Source organism: Gavialis gangeticus, unplaced genomic scaffold (genome assembly GCF_001723915.1).
Source record: "Gavialis gangeticus isolate Ggan-Ray unplaced genomic scaffold, GavGan_comp1, whole genome shotgun sequence".
Taxonomy (NCBI): domain Eukaryota; kingdom Metazoa; phylum Chordata; order Crocodylia; family Gavialidae; genus Gavialis; species Gavialis gangeticus.
Genome location: NW_017729008.1, coordinates 3,313,226 through 3,320,690, shown reverse-complemented (window position 1 = coordinate 3,320,690; position 7,465 = coordinate 3,313,226).

Sequence of the window (7,465 nt, the reverse complement as noted above, 5' to 3'; positions counted from 1 at the left end):
AACAGGAGGTATGTAACCCATAGAGACTTATTGCTACTGAAAGCTGATCTTTTCCAGTTGACATATCACATATCAGTGATGATGAGCAATGATCCCTTTAAGGTTTAGCAATCCATGAGCAATCCTGGCTGGGAGTGCACAGATATTTCAGTATGCCTGCCCCTCCCCACTCCTGCAGCAGCCTGTGGCTGGGTTGGGGTGGGTGGTGAGCAGCTGGATGTGAAGCCAGAAGCAGCAGTGAGGGGAAAGTTGGCACCCCCTTGCTATGGCACTGGGCACCCCCTCCAAAGCCGTTACCCAGGGGCCATGGCCCCCTACCATCCCCCTCACCCCCATTGGTACGGCACAGTGTGCGCAGATTTAAAAAGTTATTGTATGACATGATTTTTATTGTGTGCAGCCACGCATGCACGCAGCTTAGAGGGAATGCTGATGATGACTAATGTACCCTACTGTTCTGCACCAAAACAAGAGCATAAAGCTGATTTTGATAGTATGACCAGTTTGAATTTACACATTTTTTTTTTAAATAATAAAACTGAATATATCTACAGCCCTGTTTTCATTTCAGTTCATAGAAAATGCACCATTGCCTTTAATAAAAGGGTAGGATCCTATTTTAAATTTATATGCCCAAATGGGGCATATATGCAACTGTATAACTACAAATTTTTATGCTTATCCCCTATTTTAGATTCTAGTTTTAGATTCTTTTTTAGATTCTAGCCCTGAATTAAACTAGAATCTTCTATGCATCTTTTAAAGCAAGGAGAGGGCAACAGCAGGCCCTGCCACGTTTTAGTCCAATAATTAAAATACTTGCCCAGGAAGTAGAAAGCCCAGGTTCGAACTACCCCCATTCCCTTACTCCTCAACCATTAAGAGGAGATTTAACTGTAACCTGTAGCTCCTATTTTCTACAAAAAAGGGCCTCTGAATCTGTAGGCCATAGGTTTGATATTAGCTAAGCTCCCCTCCAGTCATTCTCATAAAGTTGGTTCACTGAACCTCGCATTTGCTATTCACTGAAGGAAAAACTGTGTGAAAATTTCTGTCCCACTGCAGATGAGAGCTTAGGCTAGTGAACATGTGTTGCCTTCCTGGATGCCATTTACTCCAGGGTGCTGCAGGAATGCCTTCAGCCTATCAGACAGTGGTTCGGGGCCTGCAAAATCGGCAGCAAATGGTGGGAGTAGATCATCCATGTTCTTTGTTGTCCAGCTAGCCCCGCCACATTGAGGGGCAGAACATCTGCATAAGCCCACCCTGATTCCAGAGAAATGAGCCCGGAATCTGGAAGCTTACCAACCCCCAACAACATCCAACCCATTGTCAAAAATCTTAGTGTGGACAAATCCATGGCCAGAACAATGGTCTGGGAGATGTGTAGTGTCATCCAGGTTTGGGAGATGATGGTAAGCTACTTTATCTGGCTCACCAACCTGCAGAAGATCATCACCAGCTTCTGCCAGATAGGCTTCCCCAACTGTGTGAGGGTTGTTGGCACCATCCACATTCCCATCCTCTTGTCATGCCCAAGGTTTTTCCTCCATTGTGATTCAGGGCATGGGCAACCACTGCAGATACTTCACCCACATCTTCAATGGCTGGGTAAGCAGCACCCATAATGCCAGGTTCTTTCTCAATTCCACCCTCATCCAGATGGTGGAAAATGGATTCTATACCTCTGGTATAAAACTGGTGTAGTTGTCGCACCCCTCGCCACCAACCCTCTCCTCCCCTGGTTCATGAATCTCTACATGGGGCACCTAGACTGCAGAAAATAACATTTCAACCATTTCCCCTGCAGGTGATGCATGGCTGTTGAGCGTGCCTTCAGCTACCTCAAGGCACTCTGGAGAGCTCTGAGTATGCACCTCAACATGGGCAAAGAATACTTGCTATGCCACATTACTGCTGTGTGTCCTGCACAACATCTGCAAAGAGAAGTCTTCCAGAAGGCCTGAGCAAAGGAGGTGCTATGTGCTGAAGAACTGCAACATGCCAAGAAAGTGATGTTTTTTTAAACAGAACATGATTTATAAGTACATGTGCTTTGTTTCAGTTTGAGATGGATCAGTTACATAAAACCTCCCACCCTGCTGATGAATAGCTCTACACTGGCAGAATTTAAGGGTCATTGCCCAAAACTAAAAGACTGCCCTCCCAAAGAACTCAGGGACAAGCCACAGTGTGCCCCTGACAAAATGTATACACCCAAAACAGCCCAACCAGCAGGCGGTCCTGGTCACAGAAGCTCTGATGAATTATTTCTTGGATTGTCAGGACTGGGGAAATCTCCCAGAGGAGAAGGGGCTGAGGATATCAGGAGATTTGAAGCCTTGAGTGGCCAAGCCTCAGCCTTAGGTGGGAGACCTGTCTGCCATGCTCCTTCTGCCTTAGTTTCCCAATCTCTGTGGTTCATGAAGCCACTCTTTTCCTGGGGGCTTCACAAGACAGCCAGGATCAAGGAAAATGCAAGACAGCTGGGCGTCAGCCTTGGGAGGTGCAAACTCATAGATACAGAAGAGTACAGTGCAGGAGAGAGATAAGGCTCAGTTTACCTATATTCAGTTGCCAAAAATAAGTTTCTTTAGTAAAAAATTTTGCACGTTAACCCTGTTACAAAATGGTCCTTCTTCCCTTTGGTGTAAAACAGCAAACAGGATGGGAGGGGGAGAAGAGATAACCTGGAAGAATGAGTAGGATTAGAAATCAGGGGTATGCCAATGGAGTAGAACCCTCCACTGGAACTCAGAACCACTGGGATGGTGATGGACCCAATGCCCTAAGTCCTAAGGTTAGGAGTGAAGACCAGGAACATCTAAGTGCAGGTGAAGGGCAGGTAGGTGATCCCCATACCCATGATCACCCTAAAGGGCTGTGAAGGTTTGGGAATTGGAACTGCAGGAACCAGTTCCACTGCCAGGTCCATGAGTTCTTGCAGAGACCTGTCCTTGAACAGCCATCACATCCTTCCCACACTCCTTTCCCACATGCAGGTATTGTCTCTGAAGACAGAGGCAAGACTCTTTAGCTTTGTGAAATTTATCAACCTGTTCTGATAACATGGCACATAAATGCAAATGTTTGGACCCTGATGGAAGAAAGCAAATCCCATGTCCCATCTATATCCGGTTGGATCTGCAAGCCACACCATGATGGGCGAAGACCTAGCTCATCTGGGATTGGGTCCCCAGAGAGGCTTGTGCTCTGCATAGGTGGCAGACTTCAGTGCAGTCTGGGAAGGCTGCCTAGCAGGGACAGAGTGGGACCCTCCCAAAGAACAGACACTTAAGGCGTTTGAGTCACAGTAGGGTATTGTATGCCTTGATGGCACAGCCACAAGACTCGGGATACTGTACTGCTTAATGTGCAAATCTTGCTCAAGTGTTATCTCTAGCTCCAATAGGATGACCTGACACTACAGCATACATCATCCATTGTGACAATTATTGATGCAGTGCTCATCTGGAGGACAGTGGTGTACTTTGTATCAATAGGGGTAGTATACAAGCATTCATCAAACAAGTCTAACCCCTGTCAGTCTAGAGTCAAACCTTGTCATTCAAGTTTGAACTGCATGCATCATTTTTAGACTACTCTAAGTATTGTGCATGCTTGTGCACCTAACATTCTTACTGCACTGTACTCAGTTCTATTGATCTAAGTGTAATGCTTAAACACAACTTTAATCTCTGACATGTAGTCTGGTAAGTGCAGTTTCTAACCTTGTCTGGGTGAGAAGGGCCTACAACTTGGTGTTGTAACTCACTAAAGGCATTTATACACATACTTTTTTGTCCTGCAATGTGCCAGAGATCCGCCAGTTTAGGGTAGACTCGATTAATCAAGTCTGCTCCGTACACAAGCTGAAGCAAACTGCTCTGTGTGAGGTTGTATAAGCAGTGAAATGTGCATCACCATGCAGAAAATGGTGGTGGTGCACTTTTGAACTAAAGCACTGCCGATGTGTTTTAGTTCAAAAGGGGACCGCCACCATTTTCTCAGTGCTGACACACATTTCATCACTTATGCAACTGTACGTGGTGCAGCTCAGGGAGCTTTTCAAAGCACCTGGCGCTGCAGCACTTGCATGTGTAAAAATGCCCTATGTTCCTTAATTTCTAGGAAAATGGAAAGACCCATGTCCTCCAATCCTTGCCATTTGGATAGTTTTCCAAGCTACAATTTGGGGTTTACCCAGTGTTATTTACATGCCTGGATGAACACGTATTATGGAGTACCTGTCCAGTCACAAAAGAGTTCTACTGACCATTCCCACTATGCAGGTGCACATATGCATGTCCAGATGTGAATCATAAAGTGAGTGGTTATACTGCTGTGTACATACCATTTCAGGTCAATATGAATTAACTTGAAATAGTTGACTGAATATGTACAAACATGTGCATATATGAAAGATAAATTGCTACAGCTTTTCAAGAATGTTCATTATGAAACATAAATAATGGTATGAACCTGGATATGTAATGTCAGTCAAAATTATGATTTGTTGTCAGATAGCTCTGTATGAGGTCCCTACCCATAGTATTTACTTTAATCCAAGACAAGGCATTTTTTATCATTGAAAAGGGGTGGGGGGAAGCCCCTCATCTTGGATTCAGTTATGAGGATGGGGGAAGGGGAAGTGGCTGCCATGACTCTGGCTCCAGACCTGACCCAGGCTTGGAGTAAGTGTCCTGTCCTCTGCAGAGTGCCTTGCACTCCACCTGTTCCCCACCATCTCTGCCTCCTTGCCTCCATTAATTCTGTGTTGCATCTTCAGCTCTGACCCTGCTCCAGCCTGAGGAATGGAGCACATGCTGACTCTAGCTAGCCCCCATGTGGTCAGGAAAAGGCAGTGGTTACTACAGCCCTGGCCCAGGCCCTGGCTCCATCTCTGGGCTGGGGCTGGGGCTGGGGCTAGGGTGGCCTCCATAACTGCTGCTGCCAGGCTGGGCAGGGGTAGGAGCCAGTATGTGCCCTGTGCCCTGGCCAGAGCAAGGTGAGAGCCACAATTCAGGGTAACCAGAGATAGGGTAGGGGAAAGCAGAGGGGGCAAATGGTGGGAAGGGGTAGGCAGTAGAGAGCACAACAGGAGGTTCAGGCAATGAGAGAAAAGGGAAAACACAGGGAGCTACAGGACTGGAAAGTGGTAGGGGGACAGGTGGCAGGGGGCAAGGTGTGGGTCAGGTGTCTCATCAGCTGCTCCCCACTGCCCCCCCCACTCTATCACCACCACCTGACCCCCTGCTGCTGACTTCCCCGTTGCAGCAGTGAGGGAGATGAATTTAAGACAACCTGCCAATAGTTAGATTTTATACATGAAAAATTATAACAAATGTATACATTTTCTGTATGTAGAATCTAACTATTGGGTCGTCATCTTAAATTCAAAGTTGGCTTGAATTTGGGTAAACACTGTACTGCCCCATATTGGCTGCCCCTATAATTGGCTACAATGCAACCAGTGCCATTGATCTTCTGAGGGCCAATACCCACTTCTCAAATATATAGGGAGAAATGAGGGTAGATTTAAGAGAGAAGTTTCCTTCTCTCACATTCCTCCCAAGCAAGCTAGCACACAGTGGGCACATCTACACATGCACGCATGTGCGCTTGCAGCAGCTCAAATAGAAACAGTTCAAATTTGAGCTGGGGCTTTTTCCCTCAGCACATGTGCCCAGACATATACTTTGGTGTGGGGCAAATTGTGCCACTTGGGGCAAAATAACCCTGCCTGGCTCCTCCCAGATCTGCAGCCAGGGGGAGCTAGAGCCTGGGGCCAGCACCTGTGCTGTCCCCAGCAGTATAAAAAGCTGCCCTGTCCTGGCTTCATCAGTACAAAAATCTACCCTGTCAAGTACCTCAGGACTACTTGCTCTCACAAGCTTCTGGGCCCCAGCCAATTGGCACCTGGGGACACTACCCCTTGTGCCAGCTGGACTGCTGAAGCAGCCCTGAGAGTTCCCTGCACCTTCTACCCACTGCAGCAGCCTGGCAGCGGGGGCTGCTGCCTGCCTGTGACCTGCTGCACACCTGGCAGACCTGCATGGGGACTGTACAGCCAGTAGAGGCATCTGCCCCTCTGGGCCAGCTGCCAGTGGGCTGTGGCTGCAGGGTTGGCCTTTGTGCAGCACTACTGCCATGTGTGCTCCTTGCCCGGGCTTCTGGGCAGTTATCACCCGGAAGATGTTCTGGGTGTGGTGACCTGCTTTGAACTGTCAAAGCATGTCCTACTGTCCCCAGTTGGCCAGGAGGTTAGCCACAGCCAGCTGGGTCCAAGGTGCCAGCTCTGAGCAGGCAGGGTTCTGCCACTGGCCTCCCTAGCAGGAATTCTGGTGTTCCTTATTGGAAAACTGAAAAATCCCTGATAAAAAAAAAATCCCAAGTAAAACAAAAGACTGCTATAAAGACAGAGAGACAGTGAGACAGAGACAGCTATCAGTTGGGCAATGTTTTATTGATATATCTACAGTGTTAAAGTAAAGTGGAAGCCTACCAGTGTCTCTATCATGATAATAAAGTGAACTCTGAATAGATGTATTCATGAATTCATGAAGCATGAATATATATTTTACTGCCCTCTGACAGGGGCTACGGCCCTCACACAGGGGTTACGGACCCCCAACAGAGGCTATGGCACCCCTACAGGGGTTATGGCCTCAAACAGGGGTTACAGCCCCCACAACAGAAGCTATGGCCCCACACAGGGGTTATGGCCCCTCACACAGGTAATATGGCCCCACACAGGGGTTACAGCCCCCCAACAGGGGCCATATGGCCCGCACAGGGGCTACGAACCCCCCTGCAAGGCCCACATGCCCCACCCCAGCCCCCCAATTGCTGCCCTACCTGGGAAGTTATCGCCTGGAAGATGTTCCTAGTGTGCTGGCCTGCTTTGAACTGTCGAAGCATGTCCTCCTGGCCCCAGTTGGCCAGGAGGTCAGCCACCTCCAGCTGGGTCCAAAATGCCAGCTCTGAGCAGGGTCCTCTACCTGGGTCCTGCCACTTGCCTCCCTAGCAGGAATTCTGGTGTTCCCTATTGGAAAACTGAAAAATCCCTGATAAAAAATCCAAAGTCACTCTGTAAAATACCCCGAACTCCATGTTCCTCCACAATTAAAACAAAAGACCACTATATAGGGAGACAGAGACAGAGAAGAAGGGAGACAGCGATCAGTTGGGCAATATTTTATTGATATATCTACAGTGTTAAAGCAATTTCGAAGCCTACCAGTGTTTCTGTTATCATAATAAAATGAATTGTAAGTACCTATGTGTTTTGCTGTTTGCCTTTGTTTTTCTTACCATAGAGCAGTTATTGCTCCCTGTGACCACTTTACTAACCAGGATGTGGGGACAACTACCCATGCAGCCACAGATTCTGCCAGCAGGTATCATTCTGTCTGGCAGCTGGGCATGCAGGATGTGTGCTGGGGGGATGTGGGGTTTGCAGAAG